The sequence below is a fragment of the Ursus maritimus genome, unplaced genomic scaffold, assembly GCF_017311325.1.
Source record: "Ursus maritimus isolate PB19 unplaced genomic scaffold, ASM1731132v1 scaffold_30, whole genome shotgun sequence".
NCBI lineage: Eukaryota > Metazoa > Chordata > Mammalia > Carnivora > Ursidae > Ursus > Ursus maritimus.
In genome coordinates this window covers 7,810,906-7,828,379 of record NW_024425564.1, presented here as the reverse complement: position 1 = coordinate 7,828,379, position 17,474 = coordinate 7,810,906, and the positions used below count along the sequence as shown (strand labels likewise).

Below are 17,474 nucleotides of genomic sequence, written 5' to 3'. Positions count from 1 at the left end.
CAACCCCAAGATCAAGAGTCGCACGCCCACTGACTGAGCCAGCCAGGCGCTCCCAAAATTCCACTTTTAAAAATGAAATTAAAGTATAATAATAGTTCAGTACAATTATTATTACTAATAATAATTAGAAGAATTATCCTTGGGGATAACATTTTGTTCAAAGTTAGTGTTCCCTATCATTAAAATTTCTAGCATTTTTGGAGATAATGACAGACGAAAGAACGAAAAGAAGAGAAAATGTCGAACCTCAACAGGTATTTCCTTTGGTTTCTTTTATTCTCTGAGAGGTGCCTGGGTCTACTGCCAGATGCCCAGGAGCGGAAGGCTGCAGCTTTACCCCACCATCGCCCTCTCCCGCCCCCTCCTCCACCTTGCCACCCCCGCTGCCCGGACCCCCTTCGCCCCTCTCGCACCTCCCCTTGTCTACCTGCCACCCCCGCTGCCGGGACCCCCGCCCCTCTCCCCGCACCCCTCCTCCACCTGCCACCCCCCGCCCCTCTCGCTACTCTCCTCCACCTGCCACCCCCGCCGCCGGGAATCCCGATCGACACGTGGAAGACGGTGGGCTCCGAGTCTTCTCTGTGGCAAAGATACCGGACACCTAGACAGTCACACTTAAGGGCTCTAAACCACCCGAAACGCAGGGAGCGCAATGCGAGCATTGAAGGGGGAGGGGGGGCAAGAAGAGGCTGTCAGGAGGCGGCCGAAATAGTCAGTTGGGAGAGCGGACTGAAGATTAAAGGTCCCTGGTTCGATCCCCGGGCTTTCGGCAGACCGAGCCTTTTGGTCCCTGCGCGGGGTCGCTGCGGTTCCCGGGAGCCCAGGGCGGTTGAACGTGCCGTGGATACCGTCAGCCGAGCTAAGGCGGTGGCTGCACAGAGAACACCGTGCGCGGCTGGGCGTAGCTCGTGACCCGGGCCCTTGCTGCGTCCGCGTGCGCGCACGGGTAGGAAGGCGGGCGGGCGCGCGGGGCCTGGCAGCGCTGTGGACCCGTCACTGCGGCACGTGGCGCGCGGCGGCCGCGGCAGGAGGGGGCACGACCGTGAGCACGCTGCGCTCGGACGCCGCGGGAAAGCAGCCGGCGCCGGTCACCGCTCCAAAAGTTGGAGAAAGTGAAGGAAGAACAGCATTTCGTGAGACCCGAAATTCATGACGTTCCAATTTCAGCGCGCACCTATAAAGTCACAGCCTCACAGCCTTCATCCACAGTCCTGGGCTCCCGGGAACCGCAGCGACCCCGCGCAGGGACCAAAAGGCTCGGTCTGCCGAAACCCGGGATCGAACCAGGGACCTTTAGATCTTCAGTCTAACGCTCTCCCAACTGAGCTTCTTCGGCCGCCTCCTGACAGCCTCTTTCTGCTCCCTCCCCCCTTCAATGCTCGCATTGCGCTCACCCTGCGTTTCGGGTGGTTTAGAGCCCTTAAGTGTGACTGTCTAGGTGTCGGGTATCTTTGCCGACCCAGAAAGACTCGGAGCCCACCGTCTTCCACGTGTGCGCGGGTCGGTCGGATTCCCGGCGGCGGGGGTGGCAGGTGGAGGAGGGGTGCGAGAGGGGGCGGGGGTCCCGGCAGCGGGGGTGGCAGGTGGAGGAGGGGTGCGGGAGAGGGGCGGGGGTCCCGGCAGCGGGGGTGGCAGGTGGAGGAGGGGTGCGGGAGAGGGGCGGGGGTCCCGGCAGCAGGGGTGGCAGGTAGACGAGGGGTGCGAGAGGGGGCGGGGGTCCCGGCGGCGGGGGTGGCAGGTGGAGGAGGGGGCGGGAGAGGGCGATGGTGGGGTAAAGCTGCAGCCTTCCGCTCCTGGGCATCTGGCGAGTAGACCCAGGCACCTCTCAGAGAATAAAAGAAACCAAAGGAAATACCTGTTGAGGTTCGACATTTTTCTCTTCTTTTCGTTCTTTCGTCTGTCATTCTCTCCGGAAACGCTGAGCAATGGAATCCAGGGACGGTGTACATCTGCTGGAGGGATACGATCTACATGAACATCGCCCGGCTAGACTCTCATGACAACACGTCAGCAAAGTGAGAAAACGTAACTTGGCAGAGCCCACGGCCGCAGGACTTCGCAGAAGGCGAGGCGGGCGGAGCAGGAGGGGCACCTGCCGTCCCCTCCGGTTGTCCCCCTTTGGTAGAGACCGCCCACCGCAGCCCGGTATCCGATGGGAGGGTGTCGACTTTGGGGTTTTCAAAACCAAGTGTTAGACGCCCGGCTGCAGGGTTCCGACCGCCGCGTTGGGAGAAGACCGGGGCGCAGTGTCCGGGCCCGTCTTCCCTCTGGTCCTGCGGGTCTGGGGTTCTGTCTCCACGCGGGCCCGTCTCCCGGGGGGTCTCTGCAGACTGCCGCCCCCGAAGCCCCGCCGAGCGCCGGTGGCAGCGGCTCGGACCTCAGGAGCAGAGCAGGGCCCCCGCGCGACGACGCAGGACGCCCGCAGGCGCAGGGCCTGGTCCGCAGGGTCGTCTTGGGGCCTGGGGGCTCGCCGCCCACCTCTGGCGCCAGCGGAAGAGGGAGAAGAAGCTCTGAGGCCCTGACGCGTTGTCGCCCGTCCCGTCCCCGACAAAACGGGCCTGTGCGGCTTCCCGCGCCGGCGTCTCTGCGCTCTCGGGGGTGTCTGCGCAGAGCGCCTTCCCCTCCGTCTGCGCGAGCTTCCCCGAGGCCGCGTCGAGGCTCCAAGTGCAGAGAAGTTGTGCAGAGCGAAGCAGCGACAAGACCACTGAACCCCTGCGTGGGTCACGGTTGTTCACGCCCGGGCGGCTCCGAGCCGATGAAAGCCCGAGAAAGGGGAGGGGGGGGTCTCTCAGAAACACAGCTGCGGTGCAAAATCATACCCGCATGCAAGAAATTGCAGCAGCTCGCTGGCGTGGGCTCCGTGGCTTAGCTGGTTAAAGCGCCTGTCTAGTAAACAGGAGATCCTGGGTTCGAATCCCAGCGGGGCCTGGGTAGCTGCTGTGTTTACAGGCTTGCTCGTTCCACCAAGAGGTATTCCGCCTGTTTTTGTAAACTTGGATTCGCCGTTTTTATTTCGCAATAAAAATTGCGAAGGCCTCCCTCCACACTACTCCCCAACTTTCACCCCGCCATCCCCGACTGTGGACGTAACAGGTAGCGTCCCAAGGCCTTGGACACAAAAGGGAGCTGATCTTGGTACAGCCACGCAAAACAAGGCTGTGCTACCCTGTTTTCTTGATGTGTTTTCTTGTAAATACAAACCACAAGTTCCCTTGGGATTGTCCGTGAATGTTATGTCGGGTATTCTAATCCTGATTTCATGCAGTTCGTGCGCGGACTCATCGAAGTTCAGAGAGGGAGCTCCGTGGGCGTGAATGTTAATACCATACTTGCCAGTGCTCTTGAGATTATAACTCAACTGCAGGTGTGTGGGGAGCCGGCGGGGGCGCGGAGGCAGGTGTATTCAACCCCAGAAATGTGTGAAAGCATATTGTGAATGTTGATTGAATGGTCATCAGCACGGGTCACATAACGGCCGGGCCACGTGCAAAATGAGAATGTAAGGGCCCTTACTCAAAACAGGGGAGGAAGCCTGCGGCCACTGCCAGCTTGGCCCTGCGCTGGTGGTCTCCACCGGCTGTATTCCAGCCAGAAGACTTGCTCCTCCCTCCGGGGTGTAAACTCGGGGCTGATATCTGCTGAGCTCTAACAGAAATCCAGAATTTCTACCGCGGTGCTTGTAAGGGCTCGCTTTAATTATTTTGAAATAAGAATCTGAGGTACAACGCCGTCGCTCTTGGGGGCATGTGTAAGCAGTGGTTTGTGGCTTTCACCCCAACATCGACTCTTCCTCTTGACCGTCCCTGTAGCCCAGCAAATAAGTAAATAAATAGATTAATTAATTTTTTTAAAGGAGAGGGAAAGTTTCATTAAAAGTAGCAATAAAATATAAAGTTTTTTTTTTCCCCTTTCTTCCTTGGTCTCTCTCGACCTGTTAATGCATTTCTCATTTCTTATTTAATGTCATTCTAATTAAGTGGAATGCACATTGTGAATTATCAGTATGAATATTATTGTTCACCTTTATCTCACACGTCAAGGTTCATGGGGCAGGGCAAGCGCTGTTTGCAGAAAGAGAAGCAAGGAAAGCCAGAGCGCATATCGCACTCATTCCCTTTGTTCAGACGCCTAGTTCAGTTGTCCCATTGAACATCACTTACAAAACGCAAATTCCAAGGTGTAATTATTATGACGTTTCAAGGTGGCAAACACAGGTCTCAGGGTTGCGGGAACCGCCTGCCCCTGGGGGGGGGGGGCAACAAAAACAACCTGCCGAAACCCAGGATTGAACCAGGGACCTTTAGATCTTCAGTCTAACGCTCTCCCAACTGAGCTATTTCGGCCACCTGCAGATGGTGTTTCCAGATATTTATTTTTCAATACATGGATTGTTTCCAACTTCCATTTTAGGAGATTTCAGATTCTTCAAGTGCTGCTGTCTAACTGTATCCACCCAGAAATTTGGGGGACCTATTGTCTTCCGCCTTTATCGCTTGGACCCAATTCCTGGCAGCGTGGGGCGGTAGGGGGAGGAGGGAGACACCGGAGAGGTAAGGGGGTTCCAATAGAAAGGCTTCCTGCTCTTCCGCTTCTTGCCGGTTAACCCAGACACATCGCAGAAAATTAAGGAAACTAAAGAAAAAATTTCGTGGGATCCCATACATAGGAGAAAATCTTTGCGGCCTTGGGTCAGAGAAATATTTTGTAGCTATGACAACAAAAGCATAAAATTTGATAAATTTAACCTCATCAAAAAATGTTAAATCCTGCTCTGTGTAAGCATGTTTAAAAGAACAGAAAGACAAGTCACAGACCGGAAGACAACCTTTGCGAACCATGTATCTGATAAAGGGTTTATGTCTAGAACATATAAAGGGCTCTAAATAGCCAACAATAAGAAAACCTGATTTAAAAATACGAAATATTTAAGCAGAGACTTTGTCAAAGAAGCTATAAGGATGGCAGATAAAAGACGCTCTATATCCGTCATTAAGGGAACACGAATTAAGACCGTAGTGATGTACCATTGCAGTTATAAGAGTGGCTGAATTTACAAACGCTAGCCATACCAAATGTCAGTAACAATGCAGAAGAAATGAAACTCTCATACCCCATTAGCAGTACTGAAAAAGAGTACTACTTTGAAACAGTTTGGCAGTTTCTTAAAAAGCTGAAGATGTACCAACCCCATGATCCAACCATTCAAATTCTAAATATGTATCCAACAGAAAAAAATAAAACTATTATGTCCATACAAATTCTTGTATACAAATACTCATATCAGCTCTATTTATAATAGCCAATAACTGGAAACAACCCAAATGCTTATCTTAAATGGGTGAACGGAGAAACAAATTGTGATATATCCATACCATGGAATACTATTCAGCATAAAATGGCATAAACTATTGATACATTAAACATGGGTGATCTCAAAATAATTATGATGAGTGAAAGAAGTAAAACCAAAAAAGTAAATATGATACAATTCCATTTGTATAAAACTTTAGAAAATGCAAACTAATCAGTGACAGGAATTAGGTCAGTGGTTGCTTGGGAATGGAGAGGCAGCGATGAGTAGGAAGGAAGCTGAACTCAAACATTTTCTTCCTCTCTCTTTCTTACGCCAACTTTCTCTCTCTCCCCCTCCTTCCTTCCCTTCCTCCCTTTCTTTCTCTTTTCTAGACTTGCCAACCATCTGTAGGGTGAAGACCATTTCTCAAGATATGAAATTGAGGGACGCAACACAATTGGAAACAAGGAATAATTATTTTCATTCTGCATATAGGCTGTCAATGTGCTGTTTTGGTTTTCTAGAGCAAGATATCCTGCTCTTGAAGATGGCTGGTACGTAAGGCAAGGTTCAGTGTAGAAAGTGGAGGAAGAGAGTAATTACAGACGAAAGACACTTGAAGAGGTGGGTATGGACAAGATGGTCAATGAAGATTAGGTAGAGTGATCTATGGAGGAGAAAGACACCATAGAGAAAAAGAATGAAGACAAGTGAAAGTCCCAACCTGAGATTTTTCTGGAGAAGTGGTTCTCAAAAACAAAACAAAACAAAACAAAACAAAACACAGGCATTAGGATGGTAAGAAGCTCTTAGAGAAGACTGACCATGGCTGGGAAGAACCTAGGAGCAGGAATGGTATCAATTTGGCCTTAGAATTCATTATACTTGAGTCTAGCCAAAAAAAAAATCCAATTCAGAAATTGTAGAACTGGTGTCATTAACAGAGTAAATTTTCCCTCTCTCTCTCTCTCACACACACACACACACACACACACATGGCCTTGCCAAAGAGTACAGAAGATAGTCATATTTCCTAATATATCATAAAGCAAGCAGCTCTTGCCTGGGGGTGTAGCTCAGTGGTAGAGCGCATGCTTTGCATGCATGAGGCCCCGGGTTCGATCCCCGGCACCTCCAGGGGCACTTCCTGTTTTCCTATCTCCAATGTGCTCCGTATCCCTACACTCCTTCCTGGATGCCAAATCTTTTCTGTTTCTGTTTTTTGTTAATTCTGTTTTCTGCTCACATGGAAAATAAAAACGATTATGTGCCACATCGGAAAGAAGAAAGGGAAAAAAAAAAGACTTATTCAACATTCCCCAATGCAGCCAGCTTTGTCACCTGGACTATCATTTTACAATAGGATTTTTAAAAAGGAAGATCCGAAGTAAGAGGAAGAGAGAGAAGGAGAGAGAAGGGATGAGTGGAGGAGAGAAGGGGAGGGAAGAGGAGGAGGAGAGAGAGAGGGAGAGACCCGTGCAATTTCCTTAGCCAGAACAACTAATCCTAAAGACAAAGGCATGAGAAAAATTAGGGTGATGTGAGCAGGATTCCAACTGTCTGGAAAAAGACTTTGGACTGGAAACTGAATGCCTTGGACAAACAAGTATTCACGATCCTTTATTACATACCAGGAATAGAGCACATGAATTCAAACACGGACTTTTGTTTCTTCAGTAAGAGCCTGAAAAATGACAAAGTGAGGAAAATCCCATTGTCGAGCTGCTTTAATTTTGGAGACAAAGTAGTGTTCATCCCCCGCAATACAGAACGCTTCGCTCTCAGATAAATCCACGTGATGGAGAGGTCTTGGCTCCTGGGAAGTCAGCCATCTCCTTGTTTCCTCCCCATTCCCCTGTACCTGAAAAAGTTGAGAACGAGGTGCTCTGCACTAGGTGTGTGTTGGAGGCAGGAGACCCTCCCTTTCAATAAACCAGCCCCTGTGGACTATTTCTGCTCAAAGATGGTCCTTTGGGGACTAGAGGAATTGATGCTATGTCCTTGCACAGGAAATAGCCCCTCTCAGAAGCTGCTCTGCAAGGAGTCTGACCACGATGGGGTCACCATGCTACGAGAAAGCCCACGCTAGAATGGGGAGAGAAACGTGAACAGAAAACCACATAGGGTCATGCTGGTGCCCCAGAGTGGAGCCTCCTGGGACCTTCGAGTCCAACCCTGGTACCAGCTAAATGAAGAGCAGTGAATGACCCCAGCTCCAAGGAGCAGAAGACGGCCCAGACAAAACTTCTGACCCAGGCAACTGTGAGCCAATGTAATTGGTGGTTGTTTAAAGTCCCTTGACTTTGAGAAGTTTGACACATGACATTATGTAACTAAAGTAGTCACAGGTTCCCAAGGAGGGAGAAAGAAGAGACAATCACCTTACTGGGGAGCTGCTGGTAGGAAATGGGACTTTTACTGGTGTTCTAAGGAAAATGTAAGACCACAACAAGGAGGATAAATTTTCTTAAAATGAGATCAGTCTAGGAGCAATCTCATTTTTTTTTCATTTTTCATCAACACCAATAATAAGTTCTTTATCTACTGGTCTTGATGGATGACTTTAAGTCCTTACTCTACCCACTTCTGAGACGCCCTCTCCTCCCAGCCACGTGAATGTCGGAAACTCCGGTTCAGAGAAGTCTGCGGAATCCCAGACTCAGACTCTAATTATGTCATATCCAAACCCAAACTCTACGTCTCCCCCTTATCGCTCCACCTACGCCCCCAAAGCAAAAACAAACCAACAAACCAACAACAACACCAAACTAACAGAATTCTCACCCTCCTCTTACATTTACTATTCTTTGCGGAAGGCATCACCTCCTGCCCGGTGCAACCTGCAGTCCTTCCTAAGTACCAAGTCTCAGACTCCAGCAAGAGTCCAACTCCCGCGTCAATCGACCTTGTTCCCCAATTCCTCCCTGGCCTGTCATTGTTAAATTCGTGGTTTTATTTATCTAGCAGACCCTTGCAAGAGCCTTGGAGGTTGCCTGGTGAGATTAGGACGGAGTGAAAAAATCACCGGACCGCATACCTGTGTGGCTTTCTCGTTTTGCTGCAGCCTGAGTTTGCCCCCGACGCCGCTGCTCAGAAGCCAGTCCAGCCACCAGCAGGCTGCGAGGAGTGGAGGAGCGCACACCAGCGTGCTCCTGCGAAGCTCCAGTGGGTTTCCATACAAAAGCTGGAAACAATGGAGAGGAAAAGGAAAAGAATTCCTCAAACGGCCTTGAACTGAACTCTTAAATCTCCCATTAAGGGGCTCAAACTGCACGCTGACCTCTACCACTTCACGACAAAGGTGCTTCCTGAAATCTAGTCCAACAGAAATATGTGAGCGACAGGGACACTTTAATGTTATAGAGGATCCCCAGGGGGGCCCTCAGCGGCTGGGGGTGTAGCTCAGTGGTAGAGCGCGTGCTTCGCATGTACGAGGCCCCGGGTTCGACCCCCGGCTCCTCCATCCGTGCTTTTTCGTGCTCTTCACCATGTTTCCCCTGCTCCCACTAAAATAATAGTTCAATGCGTTCCCTTCAATATTATGCCATGTCCACTCAATGGGACTTGATGCCACCCAAGATGCGAACATTCGCAGAAGAGAGAAGGGGAAAAGCGCCCTCGCCGGCCGCGACGCCGCCTGGAACACCAAGTTGCGGGCACATCCACAGACCCACGCACTTTAGGTCTCATTTGGCAGAATCCAGAAAAGATCTGTGAAGTTGCCTAGGTTTTGCGAGCACTGCGGCGTCCGAGGCGCAGGGGCAGGTCTCCCCTGCCCCCCTCCCCGGCTCGGGGAGCGCCAGGAGCNGCGGTGTGCGGGCGCGGGCCCAGCTTCTGCGGGACGGGGAGCCGGGCGCGGCCCGCAAGCGTCAGGGGCGACCGAGACCCGCGCCTAGCGGACGTCAGAGCATCATCTGGGAGCTGGAGACGGCAAGCCGCGCGCCGATGCGCGAGCGCCCGCGGGCCGTAAAGGACGGACCCTGGAATTTGGCAGCACGGTTCCCGGTATTCCCTACCACGTTGACTTTCACGAGAAGTTCACAGACAACGTGTGCTGGAAGGGCTCCCACTGACTCCGCACCAGCCCCTCGACCTCAATCTCAGAAACACTGGCAGACGACGGATTCAAATTCCTTTACCTTCGACCTTCCCTCGCTGAACTCTTTTTGTTCCCAAATCTTTAAATGAATGAACACCCCGTCCGTGTAGCACCACAGCGAATGTCTGGAGGAAGATGTGGCCAAAGGTGTTTCGGTGGGAATAAGGACAAATATCTAAGCTGCTTGTATTTAAGCAAACAGCACTTGTCAAAGAGTTGGTACAAGCTACGGAATATGGAATATTAATGCTCTGCACTTTGTTTTCTGTGCAAATCGCATGTTGGGTGAATGCACCAGAATCGTTCCATTTATCTCTGCAAAGCTTTTACATGTTACCTTTTGTATTAGAAAAGGATGCTTTACAATGTGGAGTCAAACTTTAAAAGACGATGTCTAAATTCCTGCATTTGGAAAAGCTAACACCATGTTTCTCCTAGCTCCTCTGAGATCAGAACATAAGGAATAGCAGGGAGATTGGTAGAAGGAAGGGAAGAATGAATGGGGGGGTAAGTAGAAGGGGGAATGAACCAGGAGAGACTGTGGACTCTGGGAAACACACTGAGGGCTTCAGAGGGGAGGGAGGTGGGGGGATAGGCTAGCCTGGTGATGGGTATCACGGAGGGCACGTATTGCATGGGGCAGTAGGTGTTATACGCAAACAATGAATCATGGAACATTACATCAAAAGCTAAAGATGTACTGTATGGTGACTAACATAACATAATAATAGTTTTTTTAAAAAAGGTGAGGAAGCAGGGATCCTTCACAAGCTCGGTTTCCTTCAGGTCTCAAACCCCAAACAGCCGCCTTAGCCCGCTGAGCCACAGACCCCTGCCGGGGCCATCTCTGGGCTACCCTCATTCAGCTATGTTGTTGTCACACCACTTTCTATATTATTTCAGGGCAAAGGCTAAGTGAATGAGCTTTCCTTCTCATTCTCTTGCCTCCTGACTGCGACGCAGAGTAATGAGCAGTGGAAAACAGCTTCTTCCATTTTGGACCACCCTCTTCCATTTTGCCAAGCACCCATTCTCAGGCATGATTTTCCTCTTGCTCTTTACAGCCTCACTGTATTTCGCAAGGAGCCCTGAGACTGCCTCAGAGAATCTCTCAAGCAGCTGTTAAAAGCCATGAGAGATAAGAAGTCACCATAAAGCAACGGAACTCTGGGCACATAACCCTCGAGGGCATCCGTGTGTGGGATACGTTTTTCCAGAGGAAGGAAGTAACTGCCCTGCAGACCCTCAAAGCCTCAACTACAGGCATGCATGGCCCATCCCAACTCAGGTGGCTTCAGGTTGGAACTCCGAATGTGTCACTCCTTCCCGGCTCGTCTGGTGGCATCACGTATTTCCCACATCATTACACCGCGTGCTCTGCACCTGCAACCCTTCTGGCTGTCGTCCCAGCAGGAATCGCTAGAGGAAGGGCCCCAAAGAACAGGACCTGAAACGTTGCCTCAGGAAGGTTAGATCCAGATGGAAAAAGGAAACATCCCAAATAAAAAAAACAGTAATTGTATGTCATCAGTCGTTGCTATAGCAAACTCTGGTGCCGGCATGGTGGTCGGGAAACCCGGCAGTGGTTTTGTCTGGAGGACTCTGCCGTCGGTCTCTGGGACCCACAAAGCAGCACAGGGAGACCTTCTGGAGGCAGAGCAAGAGCTGCTTCCCGGGAGCAGGCTTACTGTTGTAACCACCTCCCCACCCCGATCGGCTGCTCGTCGGCATATATTCAAACCTCAGCATCACAGGGGCACAAAGAATAGACACTTCCCTCCTCTTCCAAATTTTCGGCAACCAGATATGCGTTTGGGGAGAAATCCTAAATGATTGTGTCAATGACTGTGTCTTCTTTCTTACTTTGCATTCGGATACTTTCCTCCCTGTGCGAAATCCGTACGTTCCTGAATATCCCAGTAAGTTGTAGATCAGCCCTCCGGTGCCCCAGCCGCCTCCGCTCCTCTCCCTCGAATCACAGGGCGAGGCTCAGTTGGCGCCGGGACGTCGCCGAGACCCGCGCTTAGAGGCGAGACGACATGCGAAAGTCACTTGGTGAATAACCTCATCGCCCAGAAGCGACCTTCCAACACGGAGGTGAAGATTGTGGGTCCGAGCGCAGCGGTTGCCGAGCCTGGGGGGCCGCTCGGGACTTGGAAATTCCCCTCTTCCACCTGATAGCTCCTGAGCGCGCGAAGGCTGGCGGCGGGGGGCGGGGGCGGGAGGCCTATGGAACTACATGCTCCCCCCCGCCCGGCCCGTGCAGGTGGGAGAAGCGCTAACCTAGAACGCGCAGCCGCCGTCCTGAAGTGCGCCGAGCTGCTGCGAGCGTCCAGCGGGGAGGAGGCGATGCGCGCGGATGGGGGGCACAGGGAGGAAAAGTGGAGGAGAAGCGACACAGGACGTGGGGGTGGGGGCAGGAGGAGGAACCAGACGGAGACGGGAGAAAGGGGCGCGGGGCCAGATCTCTGCACCGAGGACCTTCGCCGGCGCGGAGGCTTTGGATAGCGGGGAGGCACTTCGTGCGGGCGTTGCCTCTGTTTCTGGTTACACCGGGGATGTAAGAAACCAGAAGGTTCTCTTCGTCCTGCGGAAAGTGGGCTTAAAACCGCTCGTCCCACGGGAAGGCCTAGCCCCCCTTGAGCTCCGTAGCGGCTTTGAGGGCGGCTCGCTGCTCTTCCCACCTCTGGGAATCACTGTCTGGACGATGGATTTTGGAAGCCTCCGAGTTTCACCAGAAGCGCTTTTCCCTCGGACAGTGGACGAAACACTTCTTCACAAGAAAAAGCTGGGATCACAGCGCCCCAGGACTGGTGATTGGGCCGAGCTTTTGCTGCCCAATCAAAATTATGGGGGGGGGGTACAGGGGCAAGTGAGGACCGGACAAGGGGAAGGACAAAAGTCTCCTGGGCCAGCAGTCCGGTCCATGGACCCAGGCGCAGCTGAGGGAAAGTGGTGGGGGAATCTAAAGGAGTTTTTCCAAGGACCTCCTTCCCCCACCTTCTCTTTTTTCTTCCCCACTTCTTAATAATAATGAGAATTTGCAGCGAAGGAGAACCGCAGTCTACGGAGGGTGCGAAGCTTTCCGATGGCTTCTGAGGGCGCACGCTCTTCTGGCTTTGCTTTGTGCAGCAGTCTGGTTGCATAAATGGATAAGTGCCCAACGGCACGCACCTTAGGGAAGGGAAATGCGGGAACTGGACCACCGTCTTCAGCTGAGCGGGCGGCGGGACCTAACGGTCAGTGGAGGTGCCGGGGATTGAACCCGGGGCCTCGTGCATGCTAAGCACGCGCTCTACCACTGACCTACACCCCCTTGGCGGGTGAGAGCCCCGGAGGACCCCATAGTACTTATTTATAGCATCGTCTAAAGACTTGGCCAGTCCTCCATCCGTGAAACCTCGGGACCGCACCCTGTCTCACAGTTGTGCCAAGAGACGCAGAAATGCATTCTGAACCGAAAACCCCTCAGCTCTTCCCCATCAAGGGCGGCCCGAGCCCACTGCCCGTCCTGCCAGCTCCGGTCGTCCACGACGACTGAACCTGTTGTAGGTCTTCAGATGCTCCCTTCCTAAAAACGTCCTTTGAGGCCCTGGAAGCTGCGGGGGGCGGGGGATACAAAGACGCGCCCCGGGAGCTCCGGGGAGCGAATGCAGATCCTGGTGTGGAGTTGAGACCAGAGGGAACTAAGTCACGATACGCGACGGAAAACGAGCGACAAGTGCGCGTCTCGGGCAGCCTTGCACGCTCTTGCAAACGGCGGCGGTGGGCGCCCGGCTGTGGAGACGTGCCGGCGGCCAGTTTCGGCGGCAGCTCGGGTTTTGAAGACAATACGCGCAGGCGGACGACAGAGGACAAACGTGGACACCTGCGTCGCTACAGCGTCTTTTTCAGAGCAAGCGGCCGGCGCTGGGAGGGAAGCGCAGCGCGGCTGGGATCAGCCTGCGAACCTCACTTTCTCTCTCTGTAGACCTCCCTGCACGGGCGCGCAGATTTCCTCCGTCCCCAAGGCGCAGAGCCGCCGCTTCCCACCTCCAGACAACCCTGGGCGCAGACCCTGAGATCAAGAGCCACACGCTCCACCAACGCGGCCAGCCCAGCACTTGTTTATTAAATACATTCCATAGTCTATTCAGATCTCCTTGGTTTTTAGCCTCGTCACCTTTGTCTGTTCCACAGCACCACACTACGTTTAGTTGTCAGGTGTCTTTAGGCTTCTGGTTGTTGTTATTGTTTTTGGCTGTGACAGTTTTGTAGATTTTTCTTGTTTTTAATGACTGTATTAGTCAGGGTTCTCCAGAGAAACAAAACCAATGTGCGTGTAAGCACATGAGTGGACAGTAAAGAATGACAGTGTTTAAGGAACATGAAATCTCCCAAAAGTGAAAGTTAAAAATCTTATGAACAATTGAAGCAGCAGTTGAAATATTAATCCCGCTGAGTGGCTCTGAGTTGTTCAAACTGGACGGCCTGGAGCTGACCTGATCCCTGGTTCCGAACCAAGTTTTGGTAAGATGACTGGCCATTTTGGTCAACATCAAGTCAACCTTCACAGGATTTTTCCACAAATCATGTGACGGAAGATGCCAACACCCTGTGCTTACAGTAAAGGCAAATCCGGGAAAGAGCGAGAATAATTGACTTAGTAGCTTTGAGTAAATTCTCAGGAAAAATTGGATCCCTGAGCCCGGATAGTTCAGTTTGATAAACCACAGACACTATGGGGTTCAGATTTCCAGGGCCTGTTCTGGACTCCGTGTCCCACCCCCTCCAAACTCCTACTTGTAACTCTGAAATAGAAGCGCTTTGGAGCCCAGCTTTCCAGAGCAATGTCTGTAGTCGGCTTCTCTACCACTCCCAGCCTTTTGCTGGCCACGGTCAGCCAGCTCCAGAGCAGAGCTTCCAGCCAGAAAGCCAGGCTTGACACACTGTTGACAACCATTCATCAGTGTTCCTTTACTCTTATTTAGTGATTAGAGGCCAATAACAAAATAAGTTATTAGTAAGTCAGCACCACCCAGGGCTGGTCTTTTCAGGTTTCCAAAGAGTACTCAAGTGTCCCCCCATGGAAGTCAAACAAAGGAGTTCCCGTTTCTCCTTTGGCAAGAAGGAGCGACCACGAAGGGACTCGAACCCTCAATCTTCTGATCCGGAATCAGACGCCTTATCCATTAGGCCACGCGGCCCACTGATAGAAGGGCATCTCCATGCTTGGAAGCTGAGATGAAATAGTGTCTGTTTTCAAAGTTTTAACTGCAACTGGAGGAAGATTTAATTATCAACATTAAAAAAAGGAGTAAAAGGAATGACACTCCATGCGGAATCCCTAGCAACAATTACTTAGAACGACTGCACAGTGAGATCGTGAAAGTATTTTACTATAATTCATTCATACCTTGACTCTCCACCAGACGATGAGAAGAATCACCCCACATGGGGCAGGGTAATGGGTCCCCAGCCTCCTCGAGAGAATGGGGCACATCGCTGCCACGTCTGAGACACAACGTGGTGTCTTCCAAACTCCAGGGCGGGGAGGGGGCAGGGCCACAGTAGCCCCGAGGAGCGCCGGCCTCGCCGACCCCTTCACGCCCCAAGCAGTTTGCCTAAAGGTGGTGGGCCCCAGGCGCCCCCGAGGATTGATCCTCGGAACAACCCCTGTGTGTGACCACCCTCCCAACTGTGCCGCTCGGTGGGGTCGGAAAGATGGGGAACCCACAGAGTCCTAAAGGAAAGCAATGACAGACTGTTTTCGCATCCTCTTGGTTTCCTGGAAGTGTCGCATTATTTAGAAAAAACAACTCTTCTCTTTACCCGTGTCCGGTACTGGCTTTCCTCCCAGAGAGATCAGTTTGCACCTCTAACCGAGCCCGTGAGCGGCCGGAGCCCGACCAGAGGGCCTGGTTAGACCAAGGAAATGCCTCCAGATGTTTCCTATGGAATTCACTCAGTTAAGCCCCTTTCTTGAGGTGGATTCAGTAAGCGTCCACCTGGAGAATGGTCCCTTGGGTCCCCGTTTAGAGGAGCCTGAGAATCGAGCCACACAGCTGTTGGGAAGGTGCCAACCGGCACAAGCGCTCCGGCGGACGCTCAAACTCGCTCACACGCGGAGATCGTTCTCAGTTGGGTGGATTTTGTGGTCGAGGAATAGCAGACTAAAACCTCAAGATAACACAAAATTTTCAAAAACTGATATTTTTTAATTCAGTCTGGGAGAGGAAAAAATTCACAGGTAGGCAGAAGCAGCAGAGTAAGGTTGTGGACTGAGCAAAACCATCAACATTTCTTCTTTCCACAGAAGCCTGGGGTGCGACAGGAAGGATTGGCACAGACATTTTTAAAATGATACTAAATAACTAATAAATAGCTTTTGAAAAGCGTATAAACCTTTCTTCACATGGATGATACCGTTCCCTCCAAAGCCGTCCAGTGCTTCTTTCTCTGAGATTTTTATCTGATGTGCTCTAGGCAGCATTTCTTTAAAATGTTTAAATATTTTGAACGAAAGTATTTTGTGAGGAATCCAAGGAAGCCTGGAAAGCATGGAATTCCTGTTCTTGCTGCATCGGTCTGTCGAGATATTCTACTTGAGGGAATGGATGGAGGAGGGTGTTCATGGTCAGAAGAGGCTTCTGTGATGTAGTTTTGAAAAAAGAGTTCTTCCTTGTCCTGCCCCCCCCTTTTTTTTTTACTAAATCAGACAACCTGCCAAACCATGGATCACATCTCACATTTACACCTTTAGAGCGAGAATCTCCCAATGTGGTAATGTCAGCCACTTAATCTGTGACTCTAATAATTTCCTTATTTCTTGAATTTGGAAAGCACAGCACATCCCGTGTCCTGTGTGTCTCATTGATGCAGACACAGCTGAGAGAACAGGGAGAGGAAATTATCTGTGGTCATCTTTTCCGATGTTGTTTTTGTTCTTTTCTCTTTCTTGCTTTCTAATAATGCTGCGGTTGGAGCCAAAGGTGCACGTGTGATTTCTGTGGAGTTACTGCCTCCTGCTGGAGAGACCCTGAGGAAGCCGCGTCCTCGCCTCCTCCATCTAATTTCCTTCCCCGTGCTGGCTCAGTCACAGTGGTGCTACCGGGGCCCACGGAAACGCTTTCACTTTCCACGTGAGCAGCAGACAGTGAGAAACGACGTGAAGGATGAAGAGATGGTGAACTTGGTGGGAGAAGAGAAGGACGAGGAGAAGGGCGAGGAAGAGATGGAGGAGGCGGGGGAGAAGGCGGAACGAACGAGCAGGGAAGTCAAAGGAAGGAGCAAGGGCTCAGACAGTTTCATCTCGAAGGAAAGTGTGGCGGCGCCGAGGACGAGCCCGGGGCTTCTGCTCGCTGGGCACTGCCTGTCCCACTCAGGCACACTGCTGTGGACACTTGGCTATTAAGAAAACGTCCCTGATTAATTACCACCGTCTGTGAGTCTTTGGAGAAGGAATAGTTGGCAGAACGAGGCTCGCTGTGTTTAGCACTACTGTTTTCTTTCTCTTTTTAAAGATTTATTTATTTAATTTGAGAAGAGGGAGAGCGCACAAGCAGGGGCAGCAGCAGAGGGAGAGGGAGAAGCAGGCTCCCCGCTAAGCAGGGAGCTGGTTGCTGGCAGATCCCAGGACCCTGAGATCATGACCTGAGCTAAAGGCAGGCGCTTAACCCACTGAGCCACCCGGGCACGCCTCGCGCTCCTTTTTCTAAAACTTTTAGGCCACGACCTCCCCAGGGAAGAGGCGCGGCGTACCGGGCTGACCCCACCACACCGCCCTGCATGGCTGTCCCCGTCACCGCTCAGCCCCTGGTTCTACTGGCCAAGGGGGCGCTGGCGAGGCAGTCCCGCCCACCAACAGAAAGGGGCCCGATACGGAACATTTTCTTGCACCGTCAAGTTCTTCCTCCTTCAACTGTCTTCCCCTCTGACTACGAAGGCTGCAAGACAAAGCAGAAGGACACAAACAGAAGCAGCGTGAGTGCTGACTTGAAAAACCTAGGTCAGGTTCTGGGCAAGAAATGAAACCTTCTGCATCTAGCAACGTGGCCTGACACCTGCCGGCTTCATCTGAGACGCGGCATCTCCGGTTCTGAA

The 17,474-nt window shown here is 51.8% G+C and overlaps 7 non-coding genes across 7 annotated transcripts; 3 read left to right on the top strand and 4 right to left on the bottom strand.

Moving 5' to 3' along the window:
• Nucleotides 1–1,263: 1,263 nt before the first annotated feature.
• TRNAF-GAA lies at nucleotides 1,264–1,336 on the bottom strand. Its single transcript has one exon. It is a non-coding gene; the product is annotated as a tRNA-Phe (tRNA).
• A 1,518-nt stretch (nucleotides 1,337–2,854) lies between these two features.
• On the top strand, nucleotides 2,855–2,928 carry TRNAT-AGU. The gene has a single exon. It is a non-coding gene; the product is annotated as a tRNA-Thr (tRNA).
• Nucleotides 2,929–4,270: 1,342 nt separating this feature from the next.
• Nucleotides 4,271–4,343, bottom strand: TRNAF-GAA. The gene has a single exon. It is a non-coding gene; the product is annotated as a tRNA-Phe (tRNA).
• A 2,015-nt stretch (nucleotides 4,344–6,358) lies between these two features.
• TRNAA-UGC lies at nucleotides 6,359–6,430 on the top strand. The gene has a single exon. It is a non-coding gene; the product is annotated as a tRNA-Ala (tRNA).
• Nucleotides 6,431–8,684: 2,254 nt separating this feature from the next.
• TRNAA-CGC lies at nucleotides 8,685–8,756 on the top strand. Its single transcript has one exon. It is a non-coding gene; the product is annotated as a tRNA-Ala (tRNA).
• A 3,880-nt stretch (nucleotides 8,757–12,636) lies between these two features.
• On the bottom strand, nucleotides 12,637–12,708 carry TRNAA-AGC. The gene has a single exon. It is a non-coding gene; the product is annotated as a tRNA-Ala (tRNA).
• Nucleotides 12,709–14,505: 1,797 nt separating this feature from the next.
• On the bottom strand, nucleotides 14,506–14,578 carry TRNAR-CCG. Its single transcript has one exon. It is a non-coding gene; the product is annotated as a tRNA-Arg (tRNA).
• Nucleotides 14,579–17,474: the final 2,896 nt, after the last annotated feature.